General features: G+C 42.5%; 1 long non-coding RNA gene across 2 annotated transcripts; it reads right to left on the bottom strand.

The window, feature by feature from the left end:
• Positions 1–21,719: 21,719 nt before the first annotated feature.
• LOC133816572 (uncharacterized) lies at positions 21,720–22,827 on the bottom strand. Of its 2 annotated transcripts, none has more exons than XR_009885338.1 (2): positions 22,664–22,827; positions 21,720–21,942 (listed from the first exon to the last, which is right to left on the bottom strand). It is a non-coding gene; the product is annotated as an uncharacterized LOC133816572 (long non-coding RNA). The 2 variants fall into 2 exon arrangements; XR_009885339.1 differs by having other exon boundaries at positions 21,720–21,946; positions 22,664–22,710.
• Positions 22,828–23,810: the final 983 nt, after the last annotated feature.

Genomic DNA, 23,810 nt, shown 5'->3' with positions numbered 1-23,810 from the left:
CCCGTAGGTCGTGTAGTTAAAAGGAAGAAATATAAACAGAAAAGACTAAGGAGCTCAAGGATTTTGAGGAGCCGGAGGATCTTGGGGAAGGTTCTGATCAACAATGCATGCAGCCTCATTGTCTGCCCCGTCCATCCCGGCAACCAGCGAGATTTCAAGGGAAGCAGGAACCCTTGATCTTTCTTCTTCAGCCAGCTGAGCAGCGCAGCGAGCAAGCTCGGCATCTCTCGCATTCTTGGGAAGGAAGTCGAAGTTGGCACCCTGATTGTGCTTCCAGAAATCATAGAAGCATCGAAGAGTGGCACTCTTGTACCTTTCTAAGTTGCCGGCGTTGGCCTTCTCCAACTCTTCAATCTGACCCTCCAGAGTTGTCGTCTCCTGCCTGCTCGCGAGCAAGTCCACCTCGAGCTGTTGGGTTGCGCGGAAGTTAAAGCGATTGGACTCCCTGAATTGGTCCCTCTACTCGCAAACTTTCTCCAGAGACTTCTGCTTCTCCTCCAACTCCTTAGCCAGTTTGGCCCTTTCCTCAACCACCACTGCCAGTTGTTCAGCATGTTTGGCCTCGGCAGCTTTAAGTTCATCCCTATGTCGTTGCTCCAAAGTTCGGGCCTGCTCAATGGCAACACCCAAGCAGATTCGGCCGACAGTGAGAGTAAGCATGGCCTACAGGCCAGGGTGGAAGTTAGACAAACTATAAAGAAGACCTTTTTCCGCAGAAAAAAATGACTTACACTGGTGAACTCATTTAGGGCGCGGTTCAGGATTGGGTCAACTTCTATCATCTCTGTAGCAACCATTTCCTCTCGGCAGCAGTCGTGCTTCGCAATCTTGGCGATCCTCTCCTTGACCAGTTTAAAGGCGCGACCAACCATCTCACCCCCGGTTGAACAAGGATCAACCTGCTGAGTTTGTTTGGTCGGAGTCGCAGGAGGAGGAGTCGATCCAGCCAGAGCAGAAGGAGTCTGCTGCTCGTGGGGAGAATATGGAGATGTGGTGGCGGAGGGCCTATCCTCCGAAGGGCCTCCATTTCGAGCCTTTTTCGCCTGAGGCGCTTTGCTACTCTCCCCGTGGTGTCTCTTGCTGGTTTTCTTCTTGCTCGGGGGAGCCGCGGCAGCCTCAGGAGTGTTGTAGATGTCGAACACATTGACATATTCCATGTCTGAAAAAGAAGAACAATGTCAAACAATGAGAAAGCATGAATGACCAAGTATATTACATCAGAAAAAGAAGCAAAGAAAGATTTCAAAGTCATATACCCGAGCTATTATTACTGGTCTCTATCCTACAAACTCTACTAGTCTTATACTCACTCTTTGACATGAGGAAGTCTGGACCTAAATGTGGAGCATATTTAAAATTGTTGTCCCCGTCGAATAGATGACAGGGAATTGGCAAATTGTCTAAAAGAGAAATAACTATACCATTGTCATCCGACGAATCGTCAGAGAGTTCGACAGGCTCGGTGGCCTTCTTTTTTCCTTTCCCCAAGGGGGCCGAGGGCCTCTATGCTGAAGGAGTGCCAGCAGGTTCCCTAATCATGACCCCAGTCAGTCTCCTTCGTGGAGGTGACGCTGGAGGTTGCTGCTCAGGTTCCTCCTCGGCAAAGGCACTCCCTGCTGAGGGCACCTTCGTGTTCAGTTGAGGGGCCCAGAGGCCAACCAACCTAAGGTTAGCCTCTGTAACCAGATGTTGAATGCTCTTTTCTGCGTCAGTCATACTGGCTAGGAGCGCCGATCTCAACTCCATGTTCGGAGTTGGGTTTGGTCGCAGCCATGGTCCTGGAAGACATAACAGTTTAAGAAAATGCGGAGGAGAACACTAAGTGAAGAAGTAACAGCTAGTGATACGAAAGTTTTACCTCCTTAAGCGAAGGCCAGGTTATCTGCGATCATGTCAGTAGTGAAGAAGTACTCCTTGTAGTACCTCCCCACGTTTGATATGTGGGTGGTGTCAGTCAGGAAGGTGCACCCAGTTTCCTGATGACAGAAGTGAAAGAACCCCGTGCCTTCTTGGTTGGGGTTAGATTTGAGGTCGAACAGGTAGTTGACCTCATGAGGTGTTGGCACGGGCTATTTCTTGTGACTGTACAAGACATAGAGTGCCGCGAGCATCCTATATCCATTTGGAGTTATTTGAAAGGGGGAAACTCCAAAATAGTTGGCCACCCCCTGAAAAAATGAGTGAAGAGGCAAGGTAGCCCCTGCCTCGATATGAAACCTCGACCAAGCATTGAAGGCGCCTCCAGGTAGATTCGCCCTTTGGTCTTGGTTGGGTCTGACTAAGGTCACCCCTAGGAGACCATATTTCCCTATATAATTGGCGATCATTCTGATCATCACCCTGCTTTCAGGGACTACATACCACTCAACATCTGGCTTAATGGCGTGTCGGGGACGGGCATGTCTTTGGATGTTAGGGTCGGGAGCATTTTCATCTCGACCACTGGTCCAGGGAGCATCAGCCGAAGGAGCTGACTGATGAGAAGGGTCAGAGGTTTTCCTTTTCTTGGCTTTGGTTTTGGTGCGATCCATATTTTGAGTCAAGATAGGGGAAGTGTTTGGATTGGCACGAGAAAGTGGAATTTTGGGTATCAATGACGAGGGTTGTTCTTCGTCCTCGAGTAGTTGAGCTAGCAGATCGTCGTCAATGGGTCTTTCTCCTCCCCACGGGTCTTGCATGAAAACTGCAAACAGAGAAAGGAGGAGATAAGACGCACAACCTGGGAGCTTATGTTGAAAGTTGGAATAACATTGCTCGCGTCTACGACCAGCAGCATTCTAACCGAAACACTAAGTTTTATGCGAACAGTTTGAAAAACGGATCAAAAAGTGAAAGTAAAAAGTTTTTTTGGAAAAAGCTTTTTCAACTCCAAAGGGGCGGGAAAAACCCAGTTTTTCAGCTAGCCTAAAATATAATTTTTACATCGATTTTATGCCCTAAACCTATGATCCTGACTATCAAACTGGTTCCTAACTCCTACAGAGCGAAACTACACTACCCTATCAAGCATCAAACGATATACATAAAATCCTCACGAATTTTTACCCAAGAACACAAAAATTTTCAGAACTCAAAACAATCGTATAACAGTATGCATGGCATCTCCAAGGGTTTAAAAGTTCAAGAAATTTACCTAGATGAAGGTTGTAGGTTCTGAAATGGAACGATTTTGGGCGTGCGAACAAAAGATCCTTAAAACAGTAATGGAAGAACTTCGAAGTTTTGAGCTCTGAGATGGAGTTCTTGAGAGTTCTTGGCAAGAAAATGGTGAGCAAAAAGTTAAAAGGTAAATGTGAGGATTATTTATAGAGGCTGAGATAAGTTAAAAATGGGTAATCATGAGTTACCTTTTTCAAGGCATGGGGGAGTGTAATAGCCGTCGGAAAGGTTACTTGGAAACTGAAAAGGCATGATTGCACGTGATTGGGTCACAGTTTTCGAGAATGCACGGGGGCTCTAACAGATTTCATGGGGCATACGAAAATTTAGTTTCCTAAGTTCACTTATTACTGGTCGCAATAAATAAACATGGGGGGCAAATGTTTACCCAAAAAAAGTTTTTGATGACGTGGCAAGAATTTTTGACACGTGGCAGAGATACTGCTCGCCTATCGACTAGAAATATTTCCACGCACGAAGTTCAAGTTTTATATACGACCAGCCTGGTCGTATACTCCGTTTATTTATGTAAAGATATGTACAGTTGTAATGATATTCGAGAATATCTCTTCATTATGACTTTGGTATCCGTTTATTAAGGAAAGATATGATTGATTAATTCATGTAATCCTCCTTGAACCTATAAACATGCAAGATATAGCTCAAGGGACGGGACTTTTCTCTTGATTTCTTTCTGAATTACATTACTATTATCCACCGCTTGTATTGTTCTCTTCTAAGGTCCGTGAAACTCAGGAACCCTAGTTCTTTGATCACACCTTTGAAGCTCAATATCAATAATAGTATCAAGTAGGTCATTACCAATCAATGGGGCCGAAGCACTATAATCCTTTGTGTTCTTATTTTCTATTGGATTATTTTGTCAAGCTTTGAATTATTTTCTTGTCGTTTATCTGACTCTGTGTTGTTGACCAAAACGAGGGTCAACAAGTTCATACAAACCCATGAACTCGAATGTATGTTTGAAGATGGGAAGTTATTTTTTCTCTAAAATTTCATGAAATTGGAAGTAAAATTGGCTAACCCAAAGCCTAAACTACATCAAAACAGCCACAAAACACTATACTTCAATGATTCATAACAAAAATTCCAAAGAAAGCATTCCAAAAGAGGGTTTCGGCCACCACATGTTCTAGCAAAGTGTGTGTAGAATTTGAAATCTTCAAAATGTTTCAAAGTGAAGTAAAAGAAGAGAAAACTTACCCAAATGGATGGAAGAGCCTTTGATTTCTTCAGATTTGCCTTTGATTCACTTGAAGACAAATGAAGCACTCTTGGGAGCTTTGAGGGAGAATTAGCCAAGACAAGAAGAAGTTGTTTTTGTGATATTTTCTTTTGCTTGTAAAGGAGCGGCATGTGTGAGTTATTTATACGAAAAGAGGGAAACCCTCAGTTACCCTATAACTCCTAATATTTCCTCTCTCCCATTATCCCATTATCCCACTATCTGAGAAACTAGTAACTACCATTTTCATGGACTGAAAAGTTCAATCGTGGGTCTATTTGAAAAAGGCGGGAGAGTGCAGAGGGTAATTTTTTGAAATTTTGAGACACGAAAATTATTGAATGTTCTGGTGAGTCATCATGTGGAAGTAATTGTTGTGCTATTCGTTCAATCTCTGATTAGTTACTTAATTTTTGGGATTTAACTAGTCGGACATTTATTATGCTTTTGGATGACCTGAATAACTACCAGTTAGAGAAATTTTTTATCATATGAGAAAATCATATAATAAACTTGGGGGGAAAATGTTATCCCCAAAATTTCAATTCAATGACGTGGCAATGAGAAGTGACACGTGGCAATGCATGGTCGTCAAGTGGCACAATAATGGTCAATGAGCGTATTGGCCAAGGGAAGTGTAAGGGTTAGAAGATGACCTAAAGAGTTGTCATTTCACTGGTCGGAAGGACATTGGACAAAAAGATGGTCTTATCTGGTCAGGAGGTGATTTACCCAACCAGGTAAGAATTTACCTAGGCAGGGAGTGATTCACTTGACCAGGTATGAATTTACCTGGCCAAGGAGTGTCTTACCCGACCAGCAACATCAGAAGGGAGGTGTACCCAATCAGTCACATCAAAAGGAAGATTTAGCCGACCGAGTAAGTCAGAGTCTCAAGAGTTAGCTGCCCAGTGACTTTTTTACGAATCTCAGTAACAACTACAACCCGAATTGCTCATAACTACCAAGCGAATCTCTCAAATATCTCGAAGTAGTAGCCCCATTGTTGTAATATGAACTTGTTTATTATTTTATTTAAAATTGGTTAAAACAACCAAGGACTCAGTCAAAAGAAAAGAGATTTCATGTACGATCCATGAGCTTATAAATAAAGGGCTCATGACATCATTAGGGGGTATTTTTTGAAACTTTGACTGGGAGAATTCTTGAGACATTTTTCTCATAGAACTTAGAGAGAGAAACATTGTATTTTTTGACTTATTCTTAAGAAACTCAGTTGGCTCAGGTTCATCTGATCTTAAGTATAAGTTCATATATATTATGTTGACGCAGTTCTTCGCCAACAGCTAATTAATAGAATAAGAGAATGGGATTAGTGCTAAGTAATGAACCGTAACAGATGAATGATCTTGAAATAAAATGGTGATACGAATACTTTTTTAGGTGGTTCAAAGGTTAAAATCCTTATACTCCACCAGCAAATATTATTGCTAGTTTTATGGTATTCTTTACAGGGTATTTCTTTACACAATAGAATCCAACCCTTTGCAACTCCCAGGGTCTCCATATTTATAGGAGAGGGCACCTAGGGGTTGGCAAGGGGGGCCATCCCGTGACCTTCTTACCCATCATGTCACTTCTGTGACATTCATGATTAATTCCTAAAACCTGACAAGTGAAGTGTGGTCTAATCAATAGGTAAGGGGGATAATGGGCCGCACGGCCCAACCTAGTCGTGGGTGCCTGAACACGCACGTTTATGCTGCGTGTCCGAGAATTCAGGGATATATCAGACATGTGATGTCTGATATATGCACGTTTACATTGCATGGTTGACTTTATAAAGGGTCACAGCTTCCAACTCAAGCTCGCACCTCGAGCTGGATGTTTTCTTAACCCGCGGTGTCTATACCGCTAACCTGGATCCTTAGTAACCTTAATAAGCCTTTGGTTACCTCGAGCTAAAGAGGTGGGACCTGGTAACAGAAGCTCCGGATACATGTCATCCACGTGGGCGATAAATAATTATGCCATACCTCAGCTCGCTAATAGCCCGTTGGAGAATTAGGGCGTACATTTGCCCCCGAAGCCCCTGATCGTGGCACACGACGTCACCTGGGGCCACAGTGGGGGCTTTTAGGCTTCCTTGTGGACTCTTCACATCCCGCCCATTATGCAGACGTCGAATACATGGAGCATCATGGTTTGTGACAGTACGTCTTCCGAGAACCGCATTAAATGGCCTAGCTTATACTCGGCCGTCATTTCTCCTTTCGAGTAGAGATCCTCGTATCCTACATCAAGGCAATCCAACGGCCCTCTTCACTTGGCCTCTTACGTATATAAAAGGGGTGGCCACCTTACGCATGGGCCACCCGTTCATTTGGAATTTTTTTTATTTTCTCATCTTCTTTCTCAGTCTCAAAAAACCCTCCCTTTCTTCCGGTTACTGTTCCCAGTGTTCCAGAAGTTCAGGCGCGAGAGCTCCTTTAAGGCTTTGGCACCAGCAGTTTCCACAGGACTCCAACCCAGACGACCCTTTTAGCCTCCTCACAGAAAAACACTATGTAAGTTCTCCGCTTATGCATGCTTTAAATTTCCTTTTCACTATTGCTTAGGTAAATTGTTTCTGTAACCGCATGCAGTATCCTGCTGGTTTTTGTGGGTATGATAGGCATAGGTTTTTATTCCAGGGCATCGACTGTAGAAAAAAAATTTAGGAATACGACTCAAAGGGTACACTTTCTGGGGAAATTTTCTGGGTAGAAATTTCGTAGGCCTGTTTGAAATAACCAGATTTTAGGGTGCGAAACCGGGTAGCTTAGGGGACATGCTTCACAGGCGGTTTTGCACTGTTTGCCTACTGAAACTTTCCTTCCAAGGAAAATTTTTTCATTTTGACCCTCCTAACACACGGATTCCGAGTAATCGAGGATCCGTTGGGAGCACAGGCGCGTGTTCATAGAACCGCGTGGTCTCACTCTCCACGGGCTGAGATTGCCTCAGGCCGTGTAAAGGAAACACTTCACGTCATATTCTTTCTTATGCTTAGGTCGCCTTTTCTAAATTTTCTTCTTTTTTTCGTTAGGCGACCAGATGGGACCAAAGAAGAACGCCCCTAAGAAGACTGCTGGCAGCTCGTCTTCTCAACAAGGTGGTCACGGACTCTCCAATCCCCGTTTTCGGTCCAGCCGTGGAGCAGGAGCTCGAGGTGGGGCCCGACGCTTTCTTCGAGGCCGAGAGGATCATCTCGAAGATCACCAACCAGGGGAAAGTGAATAAGATATTCCTTTCCCACAATATTGAGATTGGGAGGGGTGCCCTAAATGCCCGACCTCCCCTAGAAGGCGAGCGGAGCTGCGCGCCGCTTGATGAGGAATACGCGGCCTGGAGTGATGAGCACTTCAAGGCCAGGGCCTTCCTTCCGCTAGACCAGTACTTCGCATATTTTCTCAATTATGTGAAGCTGGCTCCTTTCCAGCTCCCCCCTAACTCATACCGTTTATTAGCGGGGTTGAGATACTTATTCCTGAAGCAGGAATGGGAGGTCCCCACGCCGGCAGACATCCTTTACTTTTTCTGCGTCAAGGACAGCCCTGAGCAGAGGGGGCGAGGCGACGGGTTCTACTATCTGACCTTTTTTCCAAACATGGCTGCGGTCATCGAGCTGCCCAGCCACCCCAACGACTTCAAAGACCAGTTTTTCATGTCCAAGGGGTTTCGCAATTGTGAATATCACTATTTCAACCGCCCTCGTAAGTACCCTTTACTCTTAGCTCGTAAGTTAATTATTAATTAGCTTCCTTTATTAGTTCCTGACTTAGAAACAATCATGCAGTCATTTTCGCGAGGACGGCCAAGTCTGTGACCCTCGGGGGTCAATACGAGACACTGGCGGGGTTGCCCCCCAGCGAAAAGGACTATTGCCAGCTCGTATCAGACGAGACGATGCTGGCATGCAAGCTAATCTCCCCAGGCCAGACTTTGGCCTTGAGGAGACCGCGGGGCCTCCCTTCAACCCGCGAGATGGCACCCGTCCCCGAGGAGGAGGCCGCGGGAGAAGAAGAGGATGAGGAGGACGAGGTGCCCCTCGTGAGGTGGAAGCGGGCGCTGGAGGTCGCCCAAGAAACAGACGTGGAGAAGGCCCGGTCCGGAGCAGCAGTCGGTCCCTCAGGGCAAGGTAATCCTTATATGTTTAGGGACTTAGATAGGGCCACTGCAGACCTTCGGTTAGCTAGGTTCAATCCCAACCAGCCCGTTCATCGCCATCGAAGTGACCTAGACCGCGACGTAACCTTACTCCAATGCGTCAACCAGCTCGTGCTGGATTACGAAAGTAGCCGCCCTAAGGGCACTGTAGTCGTAGATAACACCATAGCTTTTAGGTCGGTCTTTTTTTAGGAGTATGGGACCAATCTTCGGTCGTGGCCCTCCCTTCGGGAGGGTATAGTAGCTCCGGGTCTTAGGCAATACGTAGAATAGCCTAGTCCCGAGCCAGATTCAAACCCAGAGCCTCTTCCAGCCCGCGAAGTCATTATCCTAAATTCCCCCGCTGCAGCTCTGGGGTCGGTGGTCGTGACCATAGATTCCTCCTCTAGCTCGGAGGGTAGGATCCCTTTCAATATATACTTGAGATCTATTTTCCCTTTAACTTTTGTTGTCTTGCATAAATATTTATACTTGTATATTAATACTTTCTTTGTTTTGCCAGAGGATATGTCTCAGCCTGGGAGCAAAGATCTGCGAGTTATGTTCCCTAGAGGGAACCCTTCCTCTGGGGCCTCCGGGCCCATGGTGAAAAAGCTCCGGCTGGCGAAGAAGGCCATCGAGAGTACCTCCAAGTCCCCTGCAAAGGGGAAAAACCAGGCTCCGGCAGCTCATGAAAAAGTGCCTCCACCCCCTTCTGCGATGAAGATGCCTCCTCCTCCCCCGCGAGTTCCCGACCCTGCTCGGGAAACGAAGGTGCCCCCCAGGACCTTGTCAACCACAACCCCCGAGGTGCGCGTTCCGGTGAACCCCTGGGCTCTGGAGAAGATCCCCGACGTCTTTCAGGGGACAATCTACGAGACGACGAGCTACACCGTGGACCATTACTACAATGCCGCCGAGAAGGACCTACGAGCGATCGAGACAAGGAGCCCGGAGAACATGATGGAGTCTTCACTGGGGATGGCTCTCATGGTAAGTTGGCCTTGCCATTTGTATCCCTTGCTCATTATGCATCACATGTTTGTTTTTTCCTCTAAGGCAATTGCCTTATCATCTTTTGGTCTTGCAGGGTGCCTTGGCTCTCCATCGGAGCATATCCCGATCTAGGGCTCAGCTCGAGGATATGAGGGGAGAGCACCATAAAACTTTGGCTACCATTAAGACTGCCCAAAAGCAGGAACAGGATGCCAAGGATGCCCTAGCGACTACGCAGGCTGAGTTGGACGCATCTCAACCTAAGTTGCAGGAGGCCGAGGCTACCAAGGCTGCCCTAGCCGTCGCGAGGACTGAGCGCGAGGAGGCCAAGGCCGCACTGGATGCCGCGAAGGCCGAGGCCGAGGAGGCCAAGGCTGCCCTGGCGACAGAGAGGGCAGACGCTAGCTCCTACATGGAGGCTATGCTGTACCATTGCTGGGTCTATAACCCAGATGGTGACTTCTCCTTTCTGGGGCGGATGCATGGGACAACTTCCTAGAGAAGTTCAAAGCTCTCCTTCAGCAAGAGGCGTCCTCCGAGACCGAGGAGACCTCCGCAGCCGCCGAGCAGGAGGGCGAGGTGGTGACCTCATCGGAGCAGCCTAGCGGGGCCTAGGACTTCTTTTCTTTTTACCATTCAAACATTATTATTATTTTTTTTTGTAACTTTGTATGAGGTTTTTCTAACCTCGAGACAATTGGCTTTATCAATTTTTTTCTTTTAATTGATTTACCTCCTTTTGCCTTTATGCATTTTGGTAATAGTCTTAGTTTTTTGTTGGTGCTGTGATTGACATTTTATGCTTTTCTAGGAAAAAAACATGTTAATCAATTTTGAACCAACTTCTCAAATAAGTCATGGTTGCATCCTGGACATTACTTTAATTTTTAGTTCACGTTAATTTTCGATTAATATCTCGTGCTTTTTAAGAAAAACAACGATCAATCAATTTGAATTAACTTCTAAGTTTTAGGACCTGGTTACATCCAGGATGTTAATTTGAAAACTTAGTTCGCATTAATTCTTGATTAATATCTTGTGCTTTTTTAAGAAAAACACCGATTAATCAATTTGAACTAACTTATAAGTTTTAGGGCCTGGTTACATCCAGGACATTAATTTGAAAACTTAGTTCGTGTTAATTCTTGACTAATATCTTATGCTTTTTAAGAAAAACATCGATCAGTCAATTTTGAATTAACTTCTAAGTTTTTTAGAACAACCTGGTTATATCCAGGATACGACTTAGTTCGCGTTAATCCTTTATCAATATCTCGTGTTTTTTAAGAAAAACATCGATCAATCGATTTGAATCAACTTCTAAGTCTTTAAGGCGACTTGGTTGTATCCAGGCACCATATGCCCCCCAAGTAATTAGGAAAGGGTCTTTCGTGGTTACTTGAGATTACATTCGCAAATATACACAATAATGAAAAAAGATTTAATTCTCATTGCTTAATAAACAAAAAATGGCCTTTCTGAGTAAGCCTTACAAGGGTATTACTAATAATATTTCTTCAAATGGATGGCGTTCCAAGTTCGTGGGACTACTTCTCCATTAAGCCGAGCTAATTTGTAGGTTCCTTCCTTTATGACCTCGATTACTTGGTATGGCCCTTCCCAGTTCGGTCCCAATACTCCATCTTTGGGGTCCTTACTGGCTAAAAAGACTCTCCTGTGGACCAGGTCGCCAATGCTAAAGGCGAGTTTTTGACCTTTCAGTTGAAATAACGAGTGATTTTTTGCTGGTAATGTGCGAGCTGGAGCTGCGAGTCTTCTCGTCTTTCATCAATCAGGTCGAGGGATGAGCAAAGCATTTCGTGATTGCGGTCCTGGTCATACGCCTGGACTCTATGCGAAGATACCTTCATCTCGACAGGAAGGACCGCCTCACTCCCAAAAGCTAGGGAGAAAGGAGTATGACCCGTAGGAGTTCGATGCGAGGTCTGGTATGCCCATAGTACCTGGGGGAGCTGTTCTGGCCAGACTCCCTTGGCTTCGTCCAGTCTCTTCTTAAGGCTCACCTTTAGTGTCTTATTGACGGCCTCGACTTGTCCATTTGCCTGGGGATAGGCCACGGAGGATAAGCTTTTCACAATGTCGTACCTTTCACAGAATTCGGTGAAGAGGTCGCTGTCGAACTGTGTCCCATTGTTTGATACGATTTTCTTTGGCAGCCCGAACTGGTAGATAATGCTCTTGACCACGAAGTCGAGGACTCTCTTGGAAGTGCTTGTTGCCAAGGGTTCTGCCTCTGCCCACTTGCTGAAGTAGTCAATAGCCACCACCGCGTAACGGACCCCTCCCTTTCCAGTAGGGAGGGTGCCAACCAAGTCGATTCCCCAGACCGCGAATGGCCACGGGGACGAGATCATCTTCAGCTCGACTGGGGGAGCTCGGGCAACTGTGGCGAATCGCTGGCACTTGTCACATTTCTTGACGTAAGAGATCGAGTCTTTTGACAGAGTGGGCTAGTAATATCCTTGCCTTAAGATCTTCATGGCCAAGCTTTTCCCCCCAGTGTGATCTCCACAAAAACCCTCGTGCACTTCTTGCAAAATGGTCTTTGCTTCGCCTGGAAGAACACATCGCAGGAGAGGCAAGGAGTGCCCACGCCGGTGTAATAGACCATCTACCACCGTATATCTTGGAGCTTGGTAAAGTACCCGCCTTGCGTCATTACGCTCTTCTGGTAACTTTCCTTCAGTGAGATATTCGAGGATGGGGGTCATCCAGGTCGGTCTGGCGTCGATCATCTCGACCTTCGCCCAGACTTCTATGCTTGGTTTTTCCAAGAACTCTACCGGTACTAACCCCAAAGTCTCCGTCTCCCCGGATGTAGCGAGCTTGGCGAGGGCGTCTGCGTTGGCATTCTGCTCCCGAGGTATCTGCTCGACGGAGCCCCGTTCGAATGCGGACAGCTTGACTTTTACCTTGGCCAGGTAAGCAGCCATCTTGGTTCCCCGTGCTTGATATTCACCTAGCACTTGGTTTACCACGAGCTGGGAATCGCCGAAGCACTGAACGGAGCTGGCCTTCAGCTCCTAGGCCACCCTTAGCCCGGCCAGTAAAGCTTCGTATTCGGCCTCGTTGTTGGATGCCTTGAATATGAATCTCAGCACCGAGTGGAATCTATGTCCTTCTGGGGATATCAAAATGATTCTAGCCCTGGAGTCGTTCTCATTAGATGAGCCATCTACGAAGATCTTCCATGACACCTAGGCCGAGGTGACCTGGGGTGAATCTTCCACGGGATCTTCCCGAAATCCTGTGCATTCTGCCACAAAATCAGCCAGGGCTTGGCTTTTTATTGCAGTTCACGAAGTATACAAAATCTCGAACTGGCTGAGCTTAATAGCCCATTTCAACAGACGTCCCGATGCTTCAGGTTTTTGCAAAACCTGCCTTAAAGGTTGATCGGTTATAACGTGTATTGAGTGGGATTGGAAATACGGCCTGAGCTTTCGGGAGGCCATGATGAGACAGAACGCCATCTTTTCCATCAACGGATATCGGGACTCAGCTTCGAGAAGTCTCTTGCTGATGTAATAGACTGGCTTTTGAACCCGGTCCTCTTCTCGGACCAATACGGCACTAGCTGCATCTTCTGTGACAGCTAGGTAAAGGAAAAGAGGCTTTCCTGCCGTTGGTTTGGACAATACGAGCGGCTCGGCTAGATGTGCTTTCAGGTCGAGAAAGGCACGTTCGCACTCCTCTGTCCAATCGAACTTCTTATTCCTCCGGAGTAGGTTGTAGAATGGTAGGCACTTGTCGGTGGATTTAGAAATAAACCGATTAAGGGCTGCCACCCTTCCTGTCAGGCCTTAAACATCCTTTCACGACCGAGGTGAGGGCAACTCGAGCAACGACTTGATCTTATCGGGGTTCGCCTCGATTCCTCTGGTGTTTACAATGAAACCTAGGAATTTTCCAGAATGCGACCCCGAAAGTGCACTTCTGTGGATTAAGCCTCATGCCGTACTCTCTTAGTATCTTGAAGCATTCCTCCAGGTCGGAAACATGGTTATCGGCAGTTTTTGACTTGACTAGCTTGTCGTCAACGTACACTTCCATGTTCTTCCCGATCTGGTTGGCAAACACCCTGTTCACCAATCTCTGGTATGTGGCACCGAACGACATGACCTTGTAACAATAGACGTTAGTTGGGGTCATGAAGCTAGTGTGCTCCTGGTCCCCTGGATTCATGGCGATCTAATTATAGCCCGAATACACATCCATAAAGGACATGAGCTCGTGCCCCACCGTGGCGTCTACCAATTGGTCGATCCTTGTCAAGGGAATGTAGTCTTTGGGGCAAGCTTTGTTCAGATCGGAGAAGTCGATGCAGGTCTGCCACTTCCCGTTGGGCTTCGGGACCAACACAGGATTGGTGACCCAGATCGGGAACTTAGCTTCGCGGATAAAGCCACACTTTTTTAGCCGGGCTACTTCTTCTTCTAGGGCTTCAGCTCGAGTTGTTCCTAGGCGCCTCTGTTTCTGGGACTTTGCAGGCACGCTCTTATCTAAATGGAGGGTGTGCATGATAACGCTTGGATTGATTCTCACCATGTCCTCATGTGACCATGCGAACACATCCAGGTTCTCCTGCAGGAACTTGATCAGCTCCGCCTTCCTCTTGCCACAAAGGTTTTTCTCGAGCTTAACCATCCGTGAGGGATTCTGTGGATCGATATTTACCTCCTCGAGTTCTTCGATAGCTTGGAGCTCGAACTTATCCTCGCCTACTCTGGGGTCAATATCATCACTCAGGATGATATTTTCCCCTTCGGCGTTCTGAGGTTTTTCAATCTCAGGATTAGGCAAGGGTTCCTGAGATTCCTCTTTTCCACCTTGGACGGTCATCGTTAACTGCCCGGGTTTTAATTTTCCCTTCATGGAAATGCTGTAGCATTCCTTGGCAGCAAGTTCATCGCCACGGACCGTGCATATCCTCGTGAAAGAGGGGAATTTCATCGCGAGGTGGCGGATGGAGGTAATGGCTTCAAAAGCTATAAGTGTAGGTCGGCCCAAAATGGCATTGTACGCAGCGGGACAACCGATGACCACGAACTCAAGGAGTTTTGAGACTGTCCAATGTCCCTCTCCTAAGGTGATTACCAGCTCGATTGTCCCTATTTCCGCTGATCCTTCTCCAGAGAAACCATAAAGCATCATGGAGGTGCTTTTAGCTCGGCGACAGATAAACCCATCTTCTCCAGCGTGGACCAGAATAGAAGGTTTACCTAGCTCCCATTATCGACCAGCACTCTCCTAACCCTCCGATTAGCGAGCTGCACTGCTACGACCAGAGGGTCGTTATGAGGGAACTGAACATGGCTGGCATCTTCTTCAGTAAAAATGATTGGTTGCCTCTCCAATCGTTGCTGCTTTGGCAGATGCTGCTCGGGGATGAACTCCACTGCATTATGAGCCTTAAGTTCGTTGATGTACCTCTTTTGGGCACCTCTGCTTGTGCCAGCCAAATGAGGACCTCCTGAGATTGTGGAGATCTCTCCTCCTATCACTGGAGGAGGGATGTCTTGATCTACCCGAGACCCGGGCTGACTGACCGGGACTTCCGAAGCTGGATGGCCTGCGGGAACTCTATTCTGCGCATACTGAGCCAAGGGTCCGGCTCTGATGAGAGTTTCGATCTCATCCTTCAGGTGTCTACAGTCATTGGTATTGTGGCCAACGTCGTTGTGGAACCGGCAAAACTTGGAAGGGTCTCGCTTTCCCTTCTGGTGCTTTAACGGCTCCGGCTTCATCCAGGGGAGGCGAGCAGAATTTGCTAGGAAGATGTTCTCCCTAGAGTGGGTGAGCTCTGTATAAGTCGCGTAGACCGGCTTAAATTTTTCTACGGATTTGTTCTTCTTTGGGCCGTGCTGGTTGCCCTCGCTGCTCCCCTTTCTCTTGCCTCCACCAAACTGGTTATTCTGCGTAACGGTCTGGGTCGCTGTCATGACCTCCGTTCCCACTCCAGCGGGCAGCTCGGGGACCTAGCTGGTTCCTGCAGCTGAGGCTTGCACCTCCTCCAGGTTGATCCACCCCTGGGCCCTATTTAGGAATTCGTATACGGAGCTGACTCCCTTCCTTTGTATCTCATTCCAGAGTCCCCCTCCAACGAGGATTCCAGTCCTCAAAGCCATGAGCTTAGAGCTGTCATCTGTGTCTCTGACCCAAGCAGCGACGTTCGCGAATCTGCTTAGGTAAGCCTTCAGAGGCTCTTCGGGTTACTGCCGTACGTTTGCCAGGGTGTCGGCCTTGACGCGGGTAGCCTGGGAAGCTTGGAATGCTCTCTTGAAATCAGTAGAGAAAGTTTTCCACGAGCTGATTGACTGTTTTTTACTCTGTTTGAACCACTGTCTGGCTAACCTAGTCAAAGTGGAGGGAAATATTAAACATCTCAGCTCAGGGCCAATGTTGTGGGCCATCATCAAGGTATTGAACATACCCAGATGATCTGACGGATCTCCGTCTCCGTTGAATTTGGACAAGTGCGGCATACGGAAACCGGGCAGATATGTTGTTGCTGCTATGCTGGGGGTGAAGAGCTCAAGTTCGTCCCCTGAATCATATTCATCTTTTTCTTTCTCTGACAGGAGCTTCCTCATTAGCTCCTCCATCTGAGCCAGGCGCTCAAGGGTTTTTTCCTGATTTCCTTGGTTGTTCCGGGGCTGTTCAACAGCTCCGGATCCATTGTACACGTTTGGCAGGTTATTGTCCCTCCTATCTTGAGATAGGTTATATGGGACATTCCCACTGTCTCGTACCTCAGACAAGTCTTCCCTTGGGCGAGCACGACTACCGTTTCCCGCCGGGTCTCTTCTTTGGGAGTTTAGACGATCTCGGAGGTCGTCCCTCGGGGCGTCTTGAGGACTCTGCGCCGAGCTCAAGCGTTGGCCCAGATCTCCGCCAGAAAGGTCACTTCGACGGCTTCCGGTCCAATAACTCCCATTTGAGAAGCTCGGAGCCCGCCTCTGGGGAGGAGGATTCGGGACTTCTCTGGGCGCCCTGCTACGATGGGAAGGCCCTGCGGAAGGTGGATTTCTCCTACTGCTCCCATAAGCTGGAATATCTCAGACCGGCCGAGGAGGAGACGGGTATCTTATCGGTGAAGGAGGATGCCTGACCGGGGATGCAATCCTGGTCCCGTCAGGGCGGATTAGGTTAGGTAGGGGCTGCTCCGCTCTACCCTCTGCCGGGTCCTGTGCTCGGCGGTTTGAGTGAGGAGCCGGACGGTTGGCCGGGGCGGGCTGTCGCTGTGAGCCCTCCCCGAATCTCCTTCGGGAATTCCCTCGAGGCCTCCTGGGCGCACTTGAGGGTGGAAGTGAGCTGGGAGTTAAGGTCCGAACCGATCGGCTATACTGTTGCTCGGCCCTAGGTGGTTCCTCAAAAGTGGTCTCCCGGTGGTGCGATGTGGGAGTAGAGTTTGATGTCGGGGGTCTGACTGACCAGCTAGGCCTAGACCGATTACCCCGGCGGGACTTATGAGTCTCGCCTTGCCTCTTTCCGACGTTAGCGTCGGTTGTAAGAGGGGGTAGTCGGGCCAACACCTCTCGAATCTGCTGGTTAGCTGTCGCCAGCTGACTCCTCAGTTATGCATTCTCCATCTCCACCACCGTGTATAAATCTGGGTTCGGATTAGGTGGCCGGGGTGCCGAACTTCCAGTGTCATCTTGGCCTATTGGCTGCTTGCCCGGCTGCTGTTGAACCTCAGGGTTCTAATCATCGAAAATGGTGGCATGATGGGCCTCTTGCCCATCATGTTGGTCCGCCTCGTTACCATATCTCGAGCGAGTGACCACCATGGTTGGGTATTTGCGATAGCACCAATCTAACAAGGTGTCAATGAAAGCACCAAACTGTTGACGCGGTTCTTCGCCAACAGGTAATTAATAGAATAAGAGAATGGGATTAGTACTAAGTAATGAACAGTAACAGATGAATGATCTTGAAATAAAATGGTGATACGAATACTTTTTTAGGTGGTTCAAAGGTTAAAATCCTTCTACTCCACCAGCCAATATTATTGCTAGTTTTCTGGTATTCTTTACAGGGTATTTCTTTACACAATAGAATCCAACCCTTTGCAACTCCTAGGGTCTCCATATTTATAGGAGAGGGCACCTGGGGGTTGGCAAGGGGGGCCATCCCGTGACCTTACCCATCATGTCACTTCTGTGACATTCATGATTAATTCCTAAAACCTGACAAGTGAACTGTGGTCTAATCAATAGGTAAGGGGGATAATGGGCTGCACGGCCCAACCCAGTCGTGGGTGCCTGAACACGCACGTTTATGCTACGTGTCCGAGAATTCAGGGATATATCAGACACGTGATGTCTGATATATGCACGTTTACATTGCGTGGTTGACTTTATAAATGGTCACAACTTCCAACTCAAGCTCGCACCTCGATCGAGCTGGATGTCTTCTTAACCTGTGGTGTCTATACCGCTGACCCGGCTCCTTTGTAACCTTAATAAGCCTTTGGTTACCTCGAGCTAAAGAGGTGGGACCTGGTAACAGCAGCTCCGGATACATGTCATCCACGTGGGCGATAAATAATTATGCCATACCTCAGCTCGCTAATAGCCCGTTGGAGAATTAGGGCGTACATATTACAACTCAAAGTGGATTAGGCTATTACCAATAAATTGGGGCTGAACCACTATAAAATTGGTCATGCCATTTTATTTTCTGTTCAAGGCTATTAGGATTATTGTCATTTTTTTGTCTACTCGCAGTTGGCCAAAATCGTGGTCAATAGTTGTTGTTTTGGGCATGAATATTGGCTAGGGGCTGCCTTAGATTTCAAAGCTATGAAGTATGTTCTCAATGTAATTTTTACATTATTGTTTTCTTAGATGCATGCTAGGTTTGGGTTTTCGATCTTGTCTACTAATATGTGTTGATGATTGATTTTTATATTTTAGAAACATGTAAGGGATTTGTTGTTGTTGAATCATTATTTTATCTTGCTCTTAGAAAGCATGTTGGGATTATGTGATCGTGTATTTTGTTAGGGTTCATATGTTTATTTAAATTTTGGTAAACATGCTTATGAGTTTGGGGTAAGATGATAATAAGTGGAAATTGTGATTCATGGAGTTGTTTGGTATATAGGGTTCAGCTATGGCATAGTAGGTTTAGGGTTCCTTTGTTAACAGGTGAATGCATTTAAAAAGATCACCCACACGATAAACAACATGAAGCATTCGGCGCTTATCTTTCTTTGGCCATTCCAACAACTCAGCGCTGGGAGCAACAGCTGCTGCAGAAGCCTCCGCTGTATCCAACAAATGTAATAATATTTGGCTGTAAAATATATATATTATTTCCATATCTATAATAAATATAATTAAGTCAAATGCAATCTAGTTTCTGGAATTTCACCAGACAATTGAGTCATGAGATCGACAATTGATCCTGACATGAAAATGTATGAGTTCAAGTATATATGTTGATAATTTAGTCTCATTATCCGATCAACGAAAATTCAAAACTATAAAACCAAAATTGGAGAGAAAGCTTACCAGATAGAGAGAGTGAGGGAGTGGAATATGGAATGCTCTAGAAGCAGAAGCCATCATCGCATTTATATAATAGACCTAGCCCTACCTGCAATGATATTTGCTAAACCGACAGTGACAGTCTTGTTTGGTTGTTCCTAATCTTGTTTATGGTCACTAATTAAAATTGGTAATATACGTAACGAATAAACTTTTGAATCACTGCTTTCATTGGAGAGTACGCAGAGGGAGCTGAGTGAGATGAAGGCTGGGTGGGTTTAGGGATTCAGTGAGAGAAATTCAGGTGGTTGGGCTGCAATGGACGGCTTCAGATGGTTGGGCTTTCACGACTTTGGGTGGCTGGGTTTCGACGAAAGAAGAGAATAGATATGGGAGAAGATGTCATCGACTGGGAAGAGAAGAGAGGAGGTCTCGATTGAGAACAAGAACAAAAGAGGCGGCAACTTATGTTTTTGTTGAAATTTTTTTATAACAATTAATTAATTAATCAATATTTTAAAATTCCAATAATGAAAAAATAAATTAGATTATCTTTAATAATATATTTTTATAATGACATGGTAAGTTAGTTCTACACAACCGATCTACCATGTCACATGATAAATCATTTCTCACACAACCGACCTATCATGTCATCTTAAAAATTATTAAAGAGATATTCTAAATTATTTTGTGAAGTTTTTTATTTTTAAATTATATATACAATTAAATTAAAACATTTTCTTATTTATAAAAATAAAATTAATTTTTTTAATTATAAATAATTTATTTATATTTCAAAAATTATAATATATGTAATATTAATAAGTATATATTTTTTATACTTATTTCATACTCAAATAAATTATATATATGTATTGTTTAAATAAATTAATATATTTTAAAATTTCAATAGTATAAAAAAAATTAGAGTATATTTAATAATATATTTTTATAATGACATGGTAGGTCGGTTCTACACAACCGACCTACCATGTTACATGAGAAGTCATTTCTCACACAATCGACCTACCATGTCATCTAAAAAATTATTAAAGAGATACTCTAAATTATTTTATAAAGTTTTTTTTATTTTGAATTATAAATATTATTAAATTAAAATATTTTCTTGTTTATAAAAATGAAATTAATTTTTTTAATTATAAATAATTTATTAATTTATTTATATTTCAAATATTATAATATATGTAATATTAATAAGTATTTATATTTTTTATACTTATTTCATACCCAATAAATTATATATATGTATTGTTTAAATAAATTAATATATTTTATAATTTCAATAATATAAAACAAATTAGAGTTTCTTTAATAATGTATTTTTATAATGGCATGGTAGGTCGGTTCTACATAACCGACCTACCATGTCACATGAAAAGTCATTTCCCACACAACTGACCTACCATGTCATCTAAAAAATTATTAAAGAGATACTCTAAATTATTTTATAAAGTTTTTTTATTTTAAATTATAAATACTATTAAATTAAAATATTTTCTTGCTTATAAAAATGAAATTAATTTTTTAATTACAAATAATTTATTAATTTATCTATATTTCAAAAATTATAATATATATAATATTAATAAGTATATATTTTTATACTTATTTTATACCCAAATACATTATATATATTGTTTAAATAAATTAATATATTTTATAATTTCAATGATATAAAACAAATTAGAGTATATTTAATAATGTATTTTTATAATGACATGGTAGGTCGGTTCTACACAACCGACCTACCATGTCACATGAGAAATCATTTCCCACACAACCGACCTACCATGTCATCTAAAAAATTATTAAAGAGATACTCTAAATTATTTTATAAAGTTTTTAATTTTAAATTATAAATACTATTAAATTAAAATATTTTCTTGTTTATAAAAAATTAAATTAATTTGTTTTAATTACAAATAATTTATTAATATATTTATATTTAAAAAATTATAATATATGTAATATTAATAAGTATCTTGTTTTATACTTATTTCATATTGAAATCATTATATATATATATGTATTGTTTAAATAAATTAATATATTTAAAATTCAAATAATGTAAAATTTATATTTGTTAATATTACACTATAATTATATTTTATAAATAAAAAATATTTTAATTTAATAATATTTAAATTTTAAAATAAATAAATAAATAATTGATAAGAGAGTAGTGTCTTAAATAATTTTTTAAAGGACATGTTAGTTCGATTCTGTGTCATTAATTATACAAATATATTGTTAAAGATACTTTAATTTGTTTTTACATTATTAAAATTTTAAAATATATTAATTTAATTTAATTTATTTATTTATTTATACTTCAAACCATTATAATGTAATATTAATAAATATAAATTTCTTACATTTATTTCATACACTAATAGCTTACATATATATATAGTTTAAATAAATTAATATGATTTAAAATTATTATAATGTGACATGATAAGTTGGTTCACATAGTAGCGACCTACCATGTCAATAAGGTAGGACATTGTAAAGAACGCCCTAGACTAATACTTACAAAATATTCGCATAACATAGCTTATAAAAGAATATCATCCATTATTAAAGTCTCAGGGGGACTTATTTAAAATCATGCAAGTTGGCGCCATAAGTTTAAAATAAAACATAGGTTTTTATGCAAAGTTCAAAGAAAACCAATTAAGTTAAATAACAGAGTCCCACTGATAATTTAGGAAAAAGTCCCTTAAAACAAAACATAATTTAAATGGCGTTCTACGTTGATCGTTTTATCGTCCATAGGATTGCCCCACGCCATACACCCCATGATGAAGAACTCCTCACGTCACCACGCGTGCCATAGAGAAATCCTATTTGCTACCTGGAAGGAAAGTAAGGGGGTGAGCTAAAAGCCCAGTAAGGAAGTACAAGCAAATAAGCAAGTAAGAAAACAACAAACAACCAAACACTAACGTTCATCTAAAACATCATGGTCTATCATAACATAATCGTAACATTTCATCATATCATAACATAAATGTGACATATCAACATATCATAACATAAATGTGACATATCATCATATCATAACATAAAAGTGACATATCATCAGATCATAACATAAATGTGACATATCATCATATTACAAACATAAATGTGACATATCATCAGATCATAACATAAATGTGACATATCATCATATCACAAACATACAGCATACATGATGAGCATGGAACGCTAGTTGTCCATGTCACCCTATGAGGTAAACAAGAGATCACTGGTCCTTGAATAACCTCGGCGCGTCCGCCCTAGGAGTCACGTCTCAATGTCCTTAGTAACTCGTTCGATGTATCTGACATCGTAATCTGTTTGATGTATCTAACATCGTAATCTGTTTGATGTGAGCTACGTCTCAATGTCCTTAGTAACTCGTTCGATGTATCTGACATCGAAATCTGTTTGATGTATCTAACATCCATACACATATCACATTCAACAGATCATCACATTAAGGCATTCATAATTTCATAACAGTTCATTCATATAACAGTCTTACCATTCATAGCATAAAATCATAAAATCTATCTAACTTTCTTACCTCAGGTCCAAGCTAAGAATTTCACAATCTTTTCAACGAGCCTATATCATAATCAAAATAACGTTTCTTAGGTTCATAAAATTACTATTTTTCCCTTCCATACAACTCATGTGTGCATGGGCCATGCACTCATGATAACAGTTACACTAAAACATGCAATTATCGCCAAAAAGAATAATGCTCGTTCTACCCATTTTGCTAACATGATTGCTTTATAAAAATTACATATTTGAATAATAATCATGATTTTGGACGTAAAAGTTGATTTGCATGTAACATGCATACGTGGGAACGTTGCGTAATAAAGACGTTTTCAAAAACGATAACTCTACATTTCTTGCTTCTATTGTTTGAAAATCAATGGCCATATTACATGCTTTATTTTTCTTAAAATTTCTAAGTTGATTAAATTTCTCAAAAACTTTATTTTATTTTATAAATTTATTTTATTTTAGCTCAAAATAAAATATGTGACATTTTCATTAAATAAATATTAATTTACCAGGAATTAACCAACAAGCTTGGATTTAATTAAAATACCTATTTTAACATGTTTCTTTAGAAAAATATATTTTATTATTGTGTTACAAAAATGATGTGAAAAATATATTTTAAGTGTGGAAAAATACATTTTGATTTAATTTATTTAAGACTTAGTTTTTAAGTAGTAAAAACTCATATGTGACAATTTAATAACAATTGTTAACCTTTTTTAAAACAAACTTTTAGCCACTATTTATTTTATTCAAAAATCACAAATAAATAGAGTTTAAATATTTTTCTCAATCAAAATAAAGAAAAATCATTATTTATCAAAATATGCATTCATACCATTAAAATATCATTTTTCAATATTACCATAACTTAGGAAAAATAATTTATTCCAAAAATTAATCAAATTCATTTTTAGTGAAACTTACTTCACATTTTATTACAAAATTCCAGCAACCATTTTTTTATCATTAAAATCACCATATTCAATTTATAAACTCATTTTTTTCTCAAAATTCAATAAAAATTCTGTAGGAAGTTAATTGAGTAAAATATCATAACATGAGACTTAAAATCCTCTTTTAATTTCATAAAAATTAACATATTCATCAAGAACATTATTTATGCATGCAACTCATCTTTTTATCAACTTTTA

Source organism: Humulus lupulus, chromosome 2 (assembly GCF_963169125.1).
Source record: "Humulus lupulus chromosome 2, drHumLupu1.1, whole genome shotgun sequence".
Lineage (NCBI taxonomy): Eukaryota > Viridiplantae > Streptophyta > Magnoliopsida > Rosales > Cannabaceae > Humulus > Humulus lupulus.
The sequence above is the reverse complement of the archived record's forward strand: the minus strand, read 5'-3'. Positions and strand labels throughout refer to the sequence as shown.